Source organism: Ursus americanus, chromosome 22 (assembly GCF_024610735.1).
Source record: "Ursus americanus isolate L20-20 chromosome 22, mUrsAme1.1.p, whole genome shotgun sequence".
NCBI lineage: Eukaryota > Metazoa > Chordata > Mammalia > Carnivora > Ursidae > Ursus > Ursus americanus.
Genome location: NC_142148.1, coordinates 48,026,927 through 48,046,822, shown reverse-complemented (window position 1 = coordinate 48,046,822; position 19,896 = coordinate 48,026,927). Strand labels below are relative to the sequence as shown.

The 19,896-nt window shown below is 48.1% G+C and overlaps 1 long non-coding RNA gene across 1 annotated transcript; it reads left to right on the top strand.

Annotated features, from left to right (window-relative positions):
- The first annotated feature begins 4,900 nt into the window (after positions 1–4,900).
- Positions 4,901–5,733, top strand: LOC148108078 (uncharacterized). The gene is made up of 2 exons (XR_015720978.1): positions 4,901–5,277; positions 5,470–5,733. It is a non-coding gene; the product is annotated as an uncharacterized LOC148108078 (long non-coding RNA).
- The last annotated feature ends 14,163 nt before the right edge of the window (positions 5,734–19,896 follow it).

The window sequence follows — 19,896 nt, the reverse complement described above, 5'->3', positions numbered from 1 at the left end:
CAGGCCTCCCACTACGAGGGCAGCTAGAGAGGGGTTGGAAGGGGGCTGGGGCCATCCTCTGGGACCCATACAGAAAGAACGGTGCTGTGGGCGTAGCATGTGCAATGCAAGGCCAGGCCTCTGACTCTGCTCCACATATGACTCTCCCCAGCACCCTGTCTCCCTTCTTGGGTACCTGGCCTGACCAGAATTTGCAGGCTATCTATCAGTCCCTGGGCCGTGACCGTGTCGAGATCAAGGTGGCCTATGTGCATGGGGCCATGGTTCTGAAGTGGCATGCCTGGGACCTGACAAACCATGTCCCCCTTCTCCTGATGCAGCGGGAACTTCTGGCGCTCACTGAGGCAGAGGTGGAGGGTAAGGGGGATGGCAAGCTGGGAAGGCTAACTGGGATGCGGTTCATGGGCTGGGTATTCCTTTCAAGGCCATGGGGTCTGTCCTGGTTTTGCAAAGGCATCCGGAAAGTCAGTGATGTGGATGAACCTTTCTCTGTCTCCTGCCCCAGTGCCAGCTCCAGGGCTCCTTCCAGCGGCAGAGCCAGGAACAGGGCCTCCTATAGAGCTAGAGGCGACCCCGGCTCTGTGTCAACTGTCACCTGCGGTGTCAGAGCCAGCCTCCCCTCTGTCAGCTGTTCCAGAACTGCAACCCGTGCTCCCATCTTCTGCATGTGTGCCGGGTGCTGAGCAGCAGTCAGCTGGACCACCCTTTTTGCTGGAAAGTTTCACTCAGGCAACAGCCACAGAGCCCACCGCGGCCCCAGAGGCTTCCTGCCACCGCTGGGTCACCCCAAAGAACCAGCTGGGTGAGGAGAAGCCCGACCTCCTGGACTTCCCTCCCAGGCTGGTGGCAGAGCAGCTCACGTATATGGATGCGGTGAGCAGCTGGGCTCTCAGGGTGGGCCAGGGGCACGCCTTCCTTCTGCTCTCACCTGCCCCACACCTGCCTTTCCCTGATGTGGACTCCTATGGTCTGGGACCAAATCTCAGCTCCACCACTTCCCAACCCTGTCAACCCATCAAGGCGCTTAGCCCCAAGCTTTCACTGTCCAGCTGCGGACTGTAGCGAGAGACCCTGATAAGCACTGATACGGAGGTACTAGGGAGAAGAAATGAGCCAGAATGGAGAGACCAATGGGCAGGCCCTGGTCCCGTGGGTGGAGGAGGGCAGCTCCCTGTGTTCAGTCAAGTCCATGGGTCACCCACTCATGTGCCTTGGAGGATGAGTACCCTCAGCATTGATTAGGCATCTGATGTGTCCATGAGGACAGGGCAGACGGAAAAACGTGTGGTTGCAGCTCCCGTGTGAGAATGTGCATCTGAAAGGGGGGAAGGACCAGGGGGATGACCAGTTGGAGGGGAGGGGAAGAAGCCCCCTTGGGTTGGACCACCTTGCAGTGCCACCTGGAGCTGGGAGTTCCTGAGCATGATCAGGGTGCCAATGCCCTCCTTCCTTCCCTTGCTCTGTTTGCTCCTGGGTCATTGTGTACTGGGTTCCCTCAGGGAAAAACAATGGAATGAAATCCACAGTCTCGAACCAGGCTCAGGCCAGATTCTCAGCTCCCTGAGGTCCAGCTCTGACCTGTGACCCCTACGTAGGACATGAGTCTTGCATGGGAAATGGCTGGGTGAACCAAGGTCCGCCTGTTCTCTAGGAGCTGTTCAAGAAGCTGCTGCCCCATCAGTGCCTGGGCTCCGTCTGGTCCAAGCGCAACAAGCCTGGCAGTGAGCACCTGGCACCCACAGTCCGGGCCACTGTCGCCCAGTTCAACGGTGTGGCCAAGTGTGTCATCACCACCTGCCTTGGCAACCCGAGCATGACAGCCCGGGACAGGGCCATGGTGGTGGAGCACTGGATCAAGGTGGCCAAGGTATGCAACGGGAAGCCCAGCCGAGGTGCTCTCCTGAGTCTCGGGCACTGCTCTTCCCTTGATCAGGTCTCAGGGTGGAAGGCCCTGGTCTTTGCCCTAGGACTGTGCAGTCCCTAGGCTCTTCCGTCCAGGGGCATGCTGACCTTGCCTTGCATGGCCCCATGCTGGGATGCTCCGTTTCTGCCTGGCTCCTTCCTTGGAGTGAGGTAAAATCTTCCTCCTCCTCTGGGCCTCACGTGTGCCCTTCGGCAGGTCCCTGGACAGCGGCTTCCTCCAGCAGGAGCACTTTCCCCTGAGGGGGACTGAAGCTTGAGAGCCAATAAGGTGCCGGCTCCCCAAGTGACATCCCATTCTCTTCCCTCCCCAGGCCTGTCAAACCCTGAGGAACTACTCGTCCTTACATGCCATCCTCTCGGCTCTACAGAGTGTCTCCATTCACCGCCTCGAGAACACGTGGGGGAAGGTTTCCAGGTGAGTAGGCCTCTGTCCATGGAGGGACCAGGATGGACGAGGGAGCTCCCAGAGGCTTGTCCTCTTCCCCCTCAGGCAGCTTGGACCTTCTGGGAGGCAGCAAACCCCGACCACAGGACCTGGGCTGGTGGGTAGGTCTCTCAGCCTTCCTGGTGAAGAGGCCACCATGCCTCCCGCTTTAGAAATCAGTTTTGCCAAATGTCCCACACGGGGCTGAGCTGCATTAAATCTCTTCACGTGTTTCCTTGACAGCCACTAAGCTCTCTGCCCATTTGAACCCCAAATTGACCCAAACAGCGTTTCTCAATGAATATGGGAAGGGAGGCCCAGGACGAGCCACATGAGAGCTCCCTCCCATGTCCTACAAAGACCTTAGTGCTCAGAGGATCCCAGAAGAAACCCTCAACCAGGCAGGTTGACACTCTGGGGTTCTCAAAGAAAAGGCACTCGCACTCAACCCTGCCACATTATTTGTCGATTGATCGTGCCTCCCTTGCCTCTCTTCAGGAAGCCATTGAGGATCTTTCAAAAGCTGTGCAGCAAGGACAGCGCACAGGGCAGGAACCTGCTCATCAAGGTAGCCTGGAAGGTGCAGGTCTGGAAAGAGACGAGGGGTGGGAGGGAACAGGGTCCTGAGTGGATGAAGTCGGGAATGGTCTGAAGCATTCCTTGGGGAGGGGAAGCCTTTGGCATGAATGTGGCGACAGCCTAGGTGCGGATGCCGTTGGCGGCGAGGGGGCAAGCAGGTGGTGTCCAAGCAGACTCCCTAGCCTACACACCCTCTCTCTCTGTGTTGACAGCTGGTCCAGGTGGGGGCCTCTACAAACCTGGAGAGCCCAGAGGACAGACCTGTGCTCAGTGATGGGGTTGGGCTGGGTTGAGGGCCACAACAATGATGAGAGTAATAGGACCCTGAGTCCTCAGGAGACCATGGGAGATAGGTGGAGTTGTCATGTTTCCCGATGAGAAAACAGGCTTGGGGAGGCCAGGCTGCAAGCTCAAGGTCACACATGGAGTGAATGTTGGAATGAGATTGTTCTGGAATCACTCACGGCCTGCTTCTGGATAATGGGGCCTCAGGATCAGTATGAGTTAGGTCAGATGTCTAGGTTCTGACGTCCAAGATGGTGGGGGCAAGTGGCCTGAGGGTATGATGGTCTCAAGGAACTTGTCCTTGGCCCTGCAGGAGCGACCATCCAATAGATTTGCCACCCTGGTGATGGCCCTCCGGGGAGCCCAGAAGAGGATGCAGAAGAAGGTGAGTGTGCCTGAGGCCCAGGGCCTCCAAAGTCAGAGGAGGAGGAGGGCTCCTCCCTGAGGGCTGGAAGCCTCCCAAAAAGGAAAGATCAGGAAGGGGGGGTCCTTCCCACTCCAGCTGCGGCTCCTGGGGCCACAGCTTCTACAATTCTTATTTCAAAAGGACCAGGAGGAGGGCCCAGAGTGGTCCATAGAGAATGGGTTTTGCGGGTGGGGAGGGACCGACCTAGTGCTCCATTCCCTGGCATTTTTGAAAAGCAGGCCCTGAAGGTGATGAGGAGGAGTCTGATGTTCTGGGAGGGGGAGGGGAAAGGGAACCCGTGGGGGGGAGGCTGCTAAGGGTCCTAGGCTGCTCCACGTGAGCCCCTGCGGTGGGCTAGGAGGCTGGAGCATTTTCAGTGGAGGGTCCCTGTGGACACCAGCGAGCAGGGACTCATCCCAACCCTCCCCCTCATGACACAGGGTGTCGTGCCTTTCCTTGGCACTTTTCTCACCGAGCTGGTGATGTTAGATACCGCCATGGAGGACTATCTGGAGGTGGGTGAGCCTGAGGATTGTGGGGGAGGGACCAGAATCCGGAGGTTTGGGAGCAGAACGCCCCTGTACTGAGCCCTGAGCTCTCAGGACTCGGCAAACCTCTCCTCATGACAGCCTCACGGCTACCCTGTGAGCCTGGGGGCTGTTGCCCATCTCAGGGATGAGCGAGGTGAGGCTGCAGTTAGGCCACGGCTCCCGGTGCCGAAGACTGGTGAAGCAGCAGAGCTTCCTGAAGGCAAAGCTGCATGAGGTCTGTCTGAGTGGACCTCAGCCTCCCCCGGTGAGTTTGCCCGTGGGGGGAGAATGAAGTCAGGACCCTCCACGTCAGCAAGCACCTCAGTAGCCGCAGCAGCCCCTTCCTGCCTGAGGCTTCGGCCTCCCCTACTGTCTTCCGAGAGGGTGGTGCTGCAGGGTCCCGACCTGTAGCCAGTCCATCTGCCCCATGTCCTCCTTTCTCTGGACCCCAGAGCCTGGCCTAGATCCCAGGCCCACTATCTGTGTATGCACGGCCCCCTCACGGGTCCTGGCCATGGTGCAGCATGAGAAGGGATGGGAATCAAGTGCTCCTAAGAACCAGGGGCCTCATTCTGATGGACTTTGTCTGCATTCCAGGGGAATGAGATCAACCACCACAAAAGAAATAAGGTGAGCATATGTGGCGCTTCCCGCAGGGAAGGGTAGGGAGTGGGCCTCAGAGATGTCCCTGGGAAGAACATTGCTTGGCTCCATCCCCTCCACCTCACATTTCCTGGGATCCCTTGAGAAGAAAGCAGTGCAAGTCCCATCCCGTTAGGAGATGGGGACAGAGCATGGCATCCAGGAGGACTTCCCGGAGGAGGGGCTACTGATACTCACCTCTGAGAACAGGTGGAGACCGGATGAATCTGCAGGGAGGAGGATGGCAATGTGTGCCAGGACCTGGGATGGGTGCCCGGTCCCGATGCTCTACCCTCACCAGACCCTGCAGCTCCCCGCCCCCCCTCCCAGGCTCCCTATACATCCTGTGCTTCTCTCTCTGCTCAGGAATATCAAGTCATGACAGACATCATGCTGCTCCAGGTGGCTGCCGAGAATTACACCCTAGAGCCCGAGGATCCTTTTTGGGCCTGGTTCCAGGCTATGGAGCCGCTCAGCGAGGCTGAGAGGTGAGGCCCATCAGGAGCTGGGTCGGTGAGGTTCGGGGTGGACTCTTTCTGCTGGCCACTCCTGGGATCCTCCTTCCCTGGGCAGCCTCAGGCCTTGTTGCCGGGGCGCCAGACTCCAGCTGTGGGCAAACACTGGCAGGGACTCTTGAATGGAAGCTCCTGGGCAACTCACAGGTGTCCCTCTGTCCTTAGCTACACCCTGTCCTGCCAGCTGGAGCCCCGGTCCTAGCTGGTCAGCAGCACTCAAGAAGAAGAACTGGCCGCAGTCAACCTCAGGGCTGAGCAAGTGTCCAGTGGCCCTGCAGGGATTCCTCAGCAGCTGCATCCTTGCGCCCATTTACTCCACACCCCTTCCCCCCATCTATTTCCTTATGTAGGGGGCACCATTTAGTTGTTTTAAATAGTACCGTGATAGATTTGCATGTTAGGAGATTAAAGCCCTTGTTTTGTTTTAGAGCCCGGTGTGTGGTTTGGGTCTTTTACTTCCTACAGTAATGGAAAACTTGCACAGACTCTCATATTCGTTCCTGACCTAGGAAATCTTCCAGAGTCATCAGCTACTGTATGTGGGAGGAAGGAGAAGTGCCAGCCCTTCTCCCTAGCCACTGGAGGGCACCCCCAAATCCCCCTTACTCAGAGCACGGGTCCATTTCAGTCAATGAATTTGGGCAAACAGCAGAGACAGCCCCTCAGAACTCCTGAGATTTAGAGGTTGCAGGGACTTTCCCAGGAATAGCAACAACCACTGAAAGTGGGAGTCTTTAAGACTTGTACGCCCCAGAGCGCCTTCCTGCCCCAGGACTGGGGTTGCCTTTCTCCGCTCTAAGGCCAGGAAGACTGTGTCCTGCTCCTTCCGTTGAGATGCTTTTTTGGTTTTGTGTTTGGTTTTGTATTGCCCCCGTATTTGGAACTTGTCGTATTGTAGTTCAATCTCTGGAACTGCATCAGCACCTAGTGGGGAAAAACACGGAAGGAGATCAAATCCTGCGTGTGAAGGGGACAAAGCCAGAGGAAGATAATTTGCAGATGGACTCAGGGCATTCAGGACTTTCCAGCCTCAGTCTCCCCGTTGGCCGTTTACCAAGTTTGGAATCTTTCTGGGATTCTTGTCAATGATCTCTGGATTCCCTTTCCTGCTTGTTTTGTGTGATGGGAAAAGATGGGAGGGGTACCTTAAAGGACACACCTGAGCCTGGTTCCATGAGTATCTATGCTGACCTAGGAGCCAGGATTTCCAGCCTTCGTGCATCTCCTTATGCGGTTCTTCTGAAGCAGCAGTTCCCTCCAGGCCCCAGGCTCTGCGTCCGATCCATGGTAGCCACTGTTCCCTGGCTGGCATCTGGTGGATCAGGGATGGGTTCTCTCTTGCCAGGATAATGGGTCATATCCTTTTTTTTTGAAGTTTTTTTTAATTTATTTGACAAAGAGCAATAGTAAGAGATTGAACACAAGCAAGGGGAGTGTGAGAGGGAGAAGCAGGCCTGCAGCGGAGGAGCCTGATGTGGGACTCGATCCCAGGACTCCGGGACCACACCCTGAGCTGAAGGCAGATGCTTAATGACTGAGCCACCCAGGCGCCCCTCATTTTCATTTTCTTAATGACTAATGATGTTACACATCTTTTCATGCATATAGTTGCCATTTTAAAACCTTTTTTGGGAAAGTGGCTGTTCAGGTCTTTTGCCCTTAAAAAAAAAACAACTTGGGTTTTCTTAATATTGAGTTATAAGAATTGTTTATATATTCTAGATACAAGTCTTCTTCAGATATATGTTTTGCGAATATCTTCTCCCATTTTATGCATCATGGAGGATTTTTGAGAATCAGGAAGGTACGGCCTGGGGGGCAGATAGTACTCCGAGGCTGGTGTGTTTCATTCTAGAGTCTCTGATACTTTCGTAGCTGCTTCTGCTGCCAGACCTTCCTCCAATTCTCTCTCACCACAGTGACATGGAAACATCATGTCACCTCCACCTAAAAACTGCAGGTCAGCTCTGGCCTCCACTGCCCACCCTCCACCTCACTGGAAGCGATGGTGCTCACCTCCATACTTTTCTTCCTTGTTTGGTAACACATACGAGCAATTTTTTCCTTGTATATCAGATTATCACATTATATGCTTTAAATACATGCAATTTTGTCAGTTATAGCTCAATTAAAAAAATCGAGCATCATGTAGCGTTACTATTGCTGCATAACAAATGACCCCAAATCTTATCGTCCAAATAACCACCCTTTGTTATTGCTCGGAAGTCTACAGTTCTGCTGATAGAAGGCAAGCTCAGCTGATCTCAGGCGGGCTCGCTTGCACACCTGCAGTCATATGGAATCTCAGTCTCTCTGTAAGTGGTTCAACAGAATCCAGCCCCCATATTACCATTAGCCTGCTGTTTCTGTCTCTATGGTTCCAGTTCATCTAACCGCATTGCTGTACTAACACGGCTTCCAGCAGCCTCTGGAATCCCTCTCATGTGCTGCTGGGCCCAGAGACGGCTTGTAGACCTCTAGGATTGTCTTGATTTGGTTCTCTGAGAAGCAGACCCTGAGAAAAACACTTAAGTATAAGTAGCTCATTTCAGGAAGTTGAGAAGTGGAGAAGGAAAGGAAGGTAGAGGGGCAGCCAATACAGTGTCTGTGTTAATGAAGAGGCTACCACTGAGAAACTGGGGCACAGTCCCACTGGGGATGTGCTTCCGGATTGTCCCATCTAAGGGACAAAGAATGGAACCTTTGTTGAGGTTGAGAATCATCTGGTGAGAGTTAGCGTGAGCCTCTTTCCTCCTTAATCAGGGTTTTGACTCTGAGGCTTCTCCCTCAAGGCTTTACTGCAAAGGACTTGCTGGCCGTGGAGGCTGGGTCTAGTCTTGTCAGCTAGGTTCCCATTTAACTATTTTAAGTCCACTATAAGTAGGTGATATTTACCTGGTGGGTAATCACAAAATGCAAATGGACTCAAAGGATACCAGAAGTAAGTCTGACCTGTTTTCCTTCGTGGCATAATCAACTAAAGCCCCTCCCACCCCCTTCAGGGACCAAGGGGGCTGGATTTCTGGATTTAAGGCTGCTGGTGTGCCAGTAGTGCATTGGCTGCACCTGTTAGGGCTTTCCTGTGGGGCAGCAGGATGGAATGCCCATCAGAAGCCACCACTCCATCATCTCGTGCATGCATCACCAAATAGAAATCTGCTTTTAATGAAGCAGCAGATATTTTTAGTGATTTATCAGGAAACGTTTTGTTACATGGGATGATGGAATACGGCAGAACATTCACGTAATCCCTGCGGCCTCGTGATTTGAAAGTCTATGAAGGAATTTAAGCAGTTGGATGTAAGCAAGCTTAACAGTAGGAAGAGCACAAAATGGCCTAATTTATCAGAAGATATTGTGTTAAAACTTGCACAAGGTGGCTTCTGAGCTTGCTGTGCTCAAAAAATGAGCAAGGGTTGTGACAAGTCCCTGCTTCAGATCCACTGATTCTCTCCCAGGCTCAGACTAAATGTTTCTGGGCCTGCGTATTTCTCTGCCTTTCAGATTTTCACCCTCTCACAAGACTGTGTTGGACCACCATTTTGGCTCTTGTCCCCTCCCCTGCCTATCACCAGCCACGCTTTCAATCTGTTGTAGAGATGGATACCACTATGAGTATCTTCTTGCTTTCCAGGCTGAATTAGCCCCATCAGTATCAACGTTCACACCCAGGTTAATTGATTAACACATTCATTTGTTTCAGGAAGTAGTGTTGAAAGTATCTGTGTGACCAACATTAGGGGGCTCAGCAAACACAAAGCCCCAATATTTACTTACACTCTCTTGATGTCAAACATTCCAGTTTGAAGGTGGGCGGGGGGGGGGGGGAACAATGTTTCAGTTTAAAGGCCATGAGGCCGGAGGGATTCTCTCTAAGTCAGGAAAGGGAAGGCCTCTTTGTTCTATTCTGGCCTTCAGTTGATTGCATGTGGCCCACCCACACGGGAGAGGGCAATCTGCTTCACTGTCTACCAATTTAAATGTTAATCTCATTCAGAGACACCCTCCACAGACACAGCCAAAGCAATGTTTGACCAAAATATTAGGGCACCCCATAACCTAATCAAGCTGAGACGTAAAATTAACCATCATATTATTCTTCATTTCTTTCAGCAGGTCCAATTATGGATGTGTCTTAGTTTATTAAATCAGTCTCTGTTCATGGACAGTGATTATTTTTAATCTTTTGTTATTGTGAGTAGCTCTGCGATGAACAGCCTTGGGCACACATATTCATTTTTTTTGCACCTGCATCAGTGGTTCAGCTTCCCAGAGGTGGGATTTCTGGGTAAAAGGGAAAATGCATATGTAATTGCCCCTTCCTGGAGACTGTACCACTTTGCGCTCTACCAACAATGCCTGAAAGCCCTTGTTCCATGGGGAAACAGGGATCCATGTTTGGTCAAGGAGAACACCATCACTCTTGGCTATGGAGATTGCTTTAGGACCAAGCTGGCCAATGGGAGTGATCAATAGGAGTTTTTTTGTGAAAGCATCAGGATACAGAAGCTGTCTCTCCCTGGGGATGGCTCAGCTAGGTGTTGTAAACCTCCAGTGTCTAGGGGCAACCACATAGAGAAAGCCTGGTCAAGAATGATACAAAGAAGTAGTGCCTACAGACACAGAAAGGACAGTAAGATGGAATCCTGATGGAATAATAGAGCCCCTGGATCCAGCTGGACCTGAATCAGAGGCTATTCCTACACTTATTCAGTTATGAGACCAAAACTTCAGTTTTTAAAAGTCGAATACAATTTCACTTATATGTGGAATCTAAAAAGTAAAACAAATAAGCAAAAATGCAGAAACAGAACCATAAATAGAAACTGGTGGCTGCCGGGGGGGGGGTTTGCAAGATGGGTAAAATGAGTGAAGGAGAGTGGGCGGTATAGGCTTCCAGTTATGGGATGAACAAGTCACAGGGATTAAAAGTACAGCATAGGGAATATAGTCAATGGTATTGTGATAGCATCGTATGGTGACAGATGGTAGCTACACTTGTGAGCATAGCATAATGTATAGACTTGTCCAATCACTATGTTATACACCTGAAACTAATGTAAAGTGTGTATCAACTCTACTTCCATTTTCAAAAAGCTGAAATGAATCCATTTTCCTAAAACCAAGAGTCCTAACAAATGCAGCATGCTGCACAAAACAGGATTTCTGCTTTCACGGGTGTTTACAATTGAAATGAAGGCACGAAAAACAATGAGAACAACGTAACACAGAGTAGTAGCAGGTGCTGTACTTTCTGTTATAGACTGAGTGCCATGAGTCTTTCAGAAGTCAGAGGAAGGGCAAGCGGTGGGCCTTGAGGTGATAGGATTTGGGTGGGTGGGACTTTGAAGAGCTCCATAATCCTGTGCCTGCCATTTGAAATCCGATATGGTCTGAGAACCAGTTTTTGTAGTGTTGGGGCAAACTTGTGTTCAAGGTGAAGGTGAAGAAATTTTAAACTGTCAGCTTAGGGGCTATGGCCTCAGACCCTGCCGGGGGGATAGATATGTCACTTTTGGTAGATGTACAGTTTTACACTTCCAACGTCTGAACTATTTAAATTCTGAAACAGTTTTGGCCCTACAGAGTGCCTAAAAGACTGCTTCTGTGCTTCATGTCTCAGGGAAGTGAGGGGATATGTTTTCTGAGGCCTCGATGTTGGGGTGGGTGACCCCAAGGGAACCCCAGAGGCATGACTTGAAAGGCACCCATCCCATGGGCAGCAGGAAAAAGATAGGATGCCTTAAGCACTTTAGATGTATAAACTCTCCAGTGTCTCCAGTTTATAAGTCTCTACTATCATCCCAGTGGGACTGCTGTGTAAAACTAGTCAGACTGTGACCTGCACAAAGTTGCTTTATCAAGGGAGGGGGTGGGATAACATCCAAGCTGGGCCACCCTTCACTGGCCACATGGGCACCCTGGCACTGGCTGCCCATTCAGCGTATGGGTGCCCATCTTCCAACTTACTCAAAAGTGCCATGTGCCACATGGTATTTCAGATCCTTAGCCTGAGGCAGGTTAACCCCTAAAGGCAGAGCCTGAGGGAAGGATTTGAGCCAGGTGGCTAACTGGGAGGTGGCCTAGATGTGCTGGAGGAAGTGGGGAAGTAAGGCAGGGACATCAATATGGGACTTGTCAAGGAGTGAGTTACTGCTGAGGGCAACTGGGGCTCACTCCTGTTGGTGGCCTCTCAAAGACTATATGGGCACACCTCAGAATTGCCTATTGAGCAGGGAGGAAGCCAGAGAATCTATCCACCAACTGGTTGAATGTTGCACTAGGGGCAGTAAGTGTCTTCCAGACCTCAGGTGGAGAAGGAAGGAGAGGCAAACAGGTACTGGAGGTAGGAAACTGTCAGGGTACGTAGAAACTGCCCGCCAGCTGCGGGTGAGCACAAGGTGGGCTGAGAGGGTGTGGCACATGATATCTTCTTCAGGGACCCCACTAAGAGTTCCCACCCAACATTTGCTGTTCTTGGTTGGCCACACTGTTCAGCTTCCTCTCTTCTCTTGCCACCTAGAAGTCCCCTAGGGTCAGGAACTGTTTCCACTCGTAGCTGTATCTTCCATACCTAGCATGATGTGTGCATCAAATCAGTGTCCAGTTAGGATTTACCAAATGAACAGATACCACCATATTTGTTTCAGCTTCTCCATGGATTCTTTACTCCAACTGTTCTCCAAAGAGTGCCTTGCCCATAAGATGGCAGTTTCCCTGCTGCCACTGACTGAGGGAAGGGTTGGCAAGGAATCCATTCCATGTCCCCACATTAACCACTTTTAACCCTCCCTCTGGATGCTGAGGTAGGAGGAGGCCTCTGTGGCTGAACCGAGTCATTGCTCTGCTTCCTGCAAACTCCTGGCAGGAAGCAACCCTTTACTTTATGTGCCTTGGTAGGGTAAGGAGAGATCCTCACTTACACACCACACAACAGCTCTCGTGCTTGCCATCATACAAGTCTTAGAGCTGGTTGGCTCTCTTTGGGTTTCCAAAGATGAGCAGACTCACTGCTGCCCAGATGTCTGGCTGGTGCCTGGTCCTCAAGTAGGTTCATTCACCAGCTTTGTAGTGATGTAGAAAGAAGGCTCTTCTGTCAGCTTAGGATAAACTTAATCCTCTAAGCAGCAACTGAGCAAAAATTTCCATACAGTCAGGGTTTCGGGGCAGCCACCTGGTTCAAAGGGGAATCAGGGAACTTATATAGAACTACCTTAATACGGCAAGAACCTCAATATCATTTGGGTGGTTTGTTAATTTGGGGTGGCTTAATGGCAGGGTCTGTAGATTACAGGAAGCTAAAGGACGCCATCACTTGCCCCCCTATTCCTTATGAACAAGATACACTGTGATAGAATTGGGTGAATGTGATGCGTGAGGGGCAGAGCAAAGCCTGAGAAGGAGACCTGGATGTTTAGCCACCAAAAATTCATATGACCTCTACTAGTTTTGTTTTTAATAATGTGAGTGTTTTGTAGGCAAATTGGGTTATATCTCTGTCGGAAAGAATAACCATCACTCTTGATCTTGGATGAGTATCTTCTGTTTTTAGTCTTACAGTTTTCGATAAATCCCCTGGAGCAGTCCCTGCCATCCTGATCCTGACCTCCTCAGCTTCTGGCACTGGAGAGCTGCCTCCATCTGTCTAGCTGTGAAACCCTGTTTATCACATCATTAACTGATCAGCAGAGATTGTGGAATTTGTAAATCTCAGTGTTTCTCTGAATGAAAACAGACATTGTGCCAGAAATTCATTGTCAAAGAGGAAAATCTAATATTGGTAATTAGCAACTAAAAAAGAGGCCAGAGTGCCCATCTTAAACCAGGACTCTTCCTCACAGGATGGATGAGACTGGGTGAAGTAGTGAACATAATTCTTTTCTATTAATAATATTTTTAAATTTTATTATGTTAGTCACCATACAGTACATATCTAGTTTTTGATGTAAAGTTCCATGATTCATTAGTTGCGTATAACACCCAGTGCACCATGCAATATGTGCCCTCCTTACTACCCATCACCAGTCCATCCCAATCCCCCACCCCCTCCCCTCTGAAGCCCTCAATTTTTTTCCCAAGGTCCACAGTCTCTCATGGTTCATTCCCCCTTCTGTTTACCCCCCCCCTTCATTCCTCCTCTCCCTCTCCCACCGATCCTCCTATCTCTCATGTTCCATAAATGAGTGAAACCATATGATAATTGTCTTTCTCTGCTTGAGTTATTTCACTTCGCGTCATCTCCAGTCCTGTCCATGTTGCTGCAAATGTTGTGAAATTGTTCTTTTTGATGGCTGAGTAATATTCCATTGTATATATGGACCACATCTTCCTTTTTTTTTTTTAATGATTTTTTATTATGTTAGTCACCATACAGTACATCCCCGGTTTCCGATGTAAGGCTCGATGTGGACCACATCTTCTTAATCCAGTCATCTGCTGAAGGGCATCTCGGCTCCTTCCATGATTTAGCTATTGTGGACAATGCTTCTATGAACATTGGGGTGCATATGGCCCTTCTCTTCACTACATCTATATCTTTGGGGTAGATACCCAGTAGTGCAATGGCTGGATCATAGGGTAGCTCCATTTTTAACTTTTTAAGGGATCTCCACACTGTTTTCCAAAGTGCCTGTACCAACTTACATTCCCACAACGGTGTAGGAGGGATCCCCTTTCTCCACACCCTCTCCAACAAGTGTTGTTTCCTGCCTTGTCAATTTTTGCCATTCTAACTGGCATAAGGTGGTATCTCAGTGTGGTTTTGATTGGAATTTCCCTGATGGCTAATGATTTTGAACATTTTTTCATGTGTCTGTTAGCCATTTGTATGTTTTCATTGGAAAAGTGTCTGTTCATATCTTCTGCTCATTTTTTGATCTGATTATCTGTTTCTTGTGTATTGAGCTTGAGAAGTTCTTTGTAGATCTTGGATACCAGTCTTTCATCTGTAGTTTCATTTGCAAATATCTTCTCCCATTCCATGGGCTGCCTCTTAGTTTTTTTTTGACTGCTTCCTTGGCTATGCAGAAGCTTTTTATCTTGATGAAGTCCCACAAGTTCATTTTTGCTTTTGTTTCTCTTACGTTTGGAGATGTGTCATGAAAAAGTTGCTGTGGCCAATATCAAAGAGGTTGCTGCCTATGTTCTCCTCTAGGATTCTGATGGGTCCCTGTCTCACATCGAGGTCTTTCATCCATTTGGAGTTTACCTTTGTGTATGATGTGAGAGAGTGGTCAAGTTTCATTCTTTTGCATTTAGCTGTCCAATTTTCCCAGCACCATTTATTGAAGAGACTGTCTTTTTTCCACTGAATGTTTTTTCCTGCTTTATCAAAGATTAGTTGCCCAAAGAGCCGAGGGTCCATTTCTGGGTTTTCTATTCTGTTCCATTGGTCTATGTGTCTGTTTTTGTGCCAGTACCATGCTGTCTTCGTGATCACAGCTTTGTAGTATAGCTTGAAATCCGGCATTGTGATGCCCCCAGCTTTGTTTTTCCTTTTCAACAATTTCTTGGCAATTTGGGGCCTTTTCTGTTTCCACACAAATTTAAGGGCTGTTTGTTCCAGCTCTTTGAAAAATGTCATTGGTATTTTGATTGGGAAAGCATTGAAAGTGTAGATTGCTCTGGGTAGCATGGACATTTTAACTATGTTAATTCTTCCGATCCATGAGCATGGAATATTTTTCCATCTTTTTGTGTCTTCTTCAATGTCTTTCAAGAGTGATTTATAGTTTTTAGAATATAGATCCTTTACGTCTCTGGTTAAGTTAATTCCGAGATAACGTCTGATTTTTGGTGCTATTGTAAATGGAATGGATTCCCTAATTTCTCTTTCTTCAGTCTCATTGTTTGTGTATAGAAATGCAATTGATTTCTGAGCATTGATTTTGTATCCCGCCACATTACTGAATTGCTCTATAACTTCTAGTAGGTTGGGGGTGGAGTCTTTTGGGTTTTCCATATAGAGTTTCATGTCATCTGCGAAGAGAGACAGTTTGACTTCTTCTTTGCCTATTTGGATACCTTTTATCCTTTTTTGCTGTCTGATTGCTGTTGCAAGGACTTCTAGTACTATGTTGAATAATAGTGGCGAGAGTGGGCATCCTTGTCGTGTTCCTGATCTTAAGGGAAAGGCTTCCAGCTTTTCCCCATTGAGAATGATATTTGCTGTAGGCTTTTCATAGATGGTTTTATGAGATTGAGGAATGTACCCTTTATCCCTACACTCTGAAGGGTTTTAATCAGGAAAGGATGCTTATTTTGTCAAATGCTTTTTCTGCATCTATTGAGAGAATCATATGATTTTTGAATTTTTCTTTCTGGATAAAATCTAAGACACTGATAGATTTGCGAATGTTGAACCACCCTTGCATCCCAGGGATGAATCCCACTTGGTCATGATGGGTAATCCTTTTAATGTACTGTTGGATCCTATTAGCTAGGAACTTGTTGAGAATTTTGGCATCCATATTCATCAGGGATATCGGTCTGTAATTCTCCTTGTTGATGGGGTCTTTGCCTGGTTTGGGGATCAAGGTAATTCTGGCTTCATAGAATGAGTTTGGTAGTTTTCCTTCTGTTTCTATTTTTTGAAACAACTTCAGGCAAATAGGTATTATTTCTTCTTTAAATGTTTGGTAGAATTCCCCAGGGAATCCGTCAAGCCCTGGAGTCTTGTCTTTCGGGATATTTTTGATCACTCCTTCAATCTCTTCATAATTAATTGGTCTGTTTAAAAAATCTATTTTTTCCCGTTTCAGTCTTGGTAGTTTATAGGTTTCCAGGAAGGCATCCATTTCTTCCAGGTTGTTTAATTTATTGGCATAAAGCTGTTGATAAAAGTTTCTAATGATCCTTCCTATTTCATTGGTGTTTGTCGTGACCTCTCCCTTTTCATTCATAATTTTATTAATTTGGGTCCTTTCTCTATTCTTTTGGATAAGTCTTGCCAGTGGCTTATTGATCTTATTTATTCTTTCAAGAACCAGCTTCTAGTTCTGTTGATCTGCTGTACTGTGTTCCTGGTTTCTAATTCATTGATCTCTGCTCTAATCTTGGTCAACTGCTTTCTCATGTTGGATTAGGCCTGTTCTGTTCCTGTTCCAGCTTCCTGAGGTGAGAATATAAAAACTGCATTTTAGATTTTTCTATTCTTTTGAGTGAGGCTTGGATGGCTATGTATTTTCCCCTTAGGACCGCCTTTGCAGTATCCCATAGGTTTTGGACCATTTTGTTTTCATTCTCGTTGGTCTCCATAAATTGTTTAAATTGATTTTTGATTTCCTGGTTTATCAAATCATTCTTGAGCAGGATGGTTCTTAGTTTCTAAGTGTTTGAGTTTCTCACAAATTTTTCCTTGTGATTGAGTTCCAATATCAAAGCACTGTGGTCTGAGAATATGTAGGGAATAATTTCAGTCTTTTGGTATTGGTTGAGACCTGTTTTGTGACCCAGCACATGATCTATTCTGGTGAATGTTCTATGTGCATTCGAAAAGAATGAGTATTCTTTTGTTCTGTGGTGTAGGGTTCTATATATATCAATGAGGTTCATCTGGACTAGTATGGCATTCAAAGCTCTTGTTTCTTTGTTGATTTTCTGCTTAGGTCATCTGTCTATTGCTGATAGTGGAGTGTTGAGGTCCCCTACTATTAACATATTTTTATCTATATGTCTCTTTATTCTGGTTAAGAGTTGGCGTGTGTATCTAGGTGCTCCCCTGTTGGGGGCATAGATATTTATAATTGTCATATCCACTTGTTGGATACATCCTTTAAGAATAATCTAGTGCCCTTCTGTGTCCCTAACTATAGTCTTTAGTTTAAAATCCAATCTATCTGATATGATAATTGATATGATAATTTCTTTTGAGGTCCATTGGCATGAAAAATGGTTTTCCATCCCTTCGCTTTCAGTCTGGATGTATCTTTAGGTTCAAAATGAGTCTTTTGTAGACAGCAAATGGATGGGTCATGTGTTTTTATCCAATCTGCAACCCTGTGGTGTTTTATGGGAGCATTTAGGCCATTCACATTGAGAGTGATTATTGAGAGATATGATTTTAATGATGTCATGTTGTTGTAAAGTCTTTGTTTCTATAGATTGTAACTTTCTGTTCTGTATCACTCTTGGGGCCTTTTTACTTTTATAGAACCCCCCTTAATATCTCCTGTAGGGCTGGTTTCATGGTTATGAAATTGGTCAGTGTCTGTTGATTCTGAAAGGTCCTTATCGCTCCATCAATTCTGAATGATAGCCTTGCTGGATAAAGGATCCTTGGCTCCATGTTTTTCTCTGAAAGAGCTTTAAAAATGCCCCCCCCCAACCCTTTCTCTCCTTCCAGGTCTGCGTAGACAGGTCTGACGTAATCCTGATACTTTTGTCTTGGTACGTGAGAAATTTCTTTGCCCTGGCCACTTCCAATACTGAATCCTTGGATCTAATATTTGCGAATTGCACTATGACGTGACGTGGTGTAGGTTTGTCTTGGTTGAATTTGGGAGGGGTCCTCTCTGCCTCTTGGACACGAATGCTTGTTTCCTTTGCTAGATTAGGGAAGTTTTCAGGTACAATTTGTTCAAATATCTCTTCTAGACCTCTCTCTTTCTCCACCCCCCTCTGGGATGCCGATGATTGTGACATTGGAACGTTTCAGTGAGTCAATAATCTCCCATAACCTACATTCTTGAGATTGGATTTTTTTGACCCAAGTTTCTGTTTTAGCTTTCTCTTCTACCATCCCATCCTCCAATTCACTAATTCGTTCTTCTGCCTCATTTACCCTGGCCGTCAGAGCATCTAGTTTAGACTGCATTTGATTGATAGCATTTTTAATTTCTGCCAGATTCGCTCTCATTTCCGCCCTTAGAGATTCTATATTCTCGTTAATATTTTCGTTAATATTTTTTTCAAGTCTACACATCATCTTGACCATTGTTACTCTGAATTCCATTTCTGATAATTTGGTTATATCCATATCCATCAGTTCTGTGGCAGAGGCCACAGACTCATTATCTTTTCTTTGCTTTGGGGGGATTTTTCCTTCTTGTCATTCTGATGAGGAGAGGTTGTGGGGTTGCCCAGAGCCCAAATTATTGACCAGAACCCCAGCAGCGTGCTCTTGTTTTATAGGGTCCTTAGGGATGTGGGCTTCTTGATTTTTCAGCCTGCTTTCTGGGGGAGGGGCCTGCTGCGCTGATGTTCAGGCAACCCTGTTTGGGTAGAGTCTCAATGTCCCCTGCGAGGGGGGATGGGGATTGGCACAATGTGAGCTGTTATTTCCAAGGTTTTGTTCTCTGGCGGCTTTCCCTGGCGGTTTTCTGTGGCTCTTCTGAGAGTCAGAGCAGCAGTGGCTATATCCTAGCCTCTGTCTCAGAACAGAGAGATCGCAGTCAGCTCTCCAATGAGCTCTCCTGGCCTCTTTAACTCTGTTTCTGTTGGTGCTCCTAAAAACCCTGCAGCATCCCGGGATGTGCGCCCCACAGCTGTATCCCAGCCCTCACTTCCAGGGCCCGTTCATCTCTGTCCTTTGTGCTTCTAACACCGCCAGCCGTCAGCCGCCCCCGCGCGTGCTCCCGAACTCCCTGTTTCAGTGTGGTTCAGGGGCGCTCCTGAGCTTGGGTTTTCAGTCTGGTGGCGCGCCTTCCTGGCTCACGGTCTCAGTCTGCTCTCTCGCAGGTGCAGGTCTGCGAGTCCGCCCACTCCCCCGTGCAGGTGGCTACCACTTCCCGGTGCCCGGACGCAGCGGCTCCCTCCCCCTTACATTTATCTTCCGATATCTGTGCGCGGTTTCACAGCTCCCTGCTTTGTACCTCAATACTCAGCACTGGAGATGTTCATTTGTAGAGATCGAGATGTATCATCCTGCGTCTCAGGCTGATTCCGTGGGTTTTCAGGATGGTCTGGGACCTATCCAGCTCGACTCAGGGGACCGGCTGGAAAAGGGGTCCCCTACTCCTCCGCCATCTTAACTCCTCTCTCCGTCCTGGCGCCAGACTCCGGGCTTTTTTCAACCTTGGTCTCCTCTGAAATGTGTTAGTGGCTGGGGAGAGCTGCGGAGGGACCACCACTCATGTCTAAATCTGACTGCTGATCTTTTAAATGTCTCTGTTCACATAATTGTCCTCTTAGCCACCTTCTGGTCTGTGGTGCAGCCTCATTTACCATTTTAGGACTTCTCTTTCACTCCCTTCCACTGAAGGCCTGCTGCACTACCTCTTTTTTCTTTCCCTCTTCAACACACTGTCAGTTTTGTACAATGACTAAAGTTGCATTAAATCCTGAGCGAAGGCACTAGGGAAGCAGCAGAGTGTGGGAGGAGGGGAGATTCTGGGATCTCTTTAAATATCATGTGTAGGGAGCATGTGGAGGGGCTGGAATTTCATAAAAATGAATATTGCAAGGAAGTGTGTGTTCTTGTGTGTGTGGGGAGTCAGAAATCCATTTCTTTCACCAAGTAATACAATGAAGAGTCCTTCAGTAAATTTCTGATTGAGATATTCCTGTGACCCACATCACATCTTGAACATCTCTTACTCTGGCTGCACCAACTGGCTTTGCAAGACTGGCCACTGCATGGAATGTCTCTTGCTT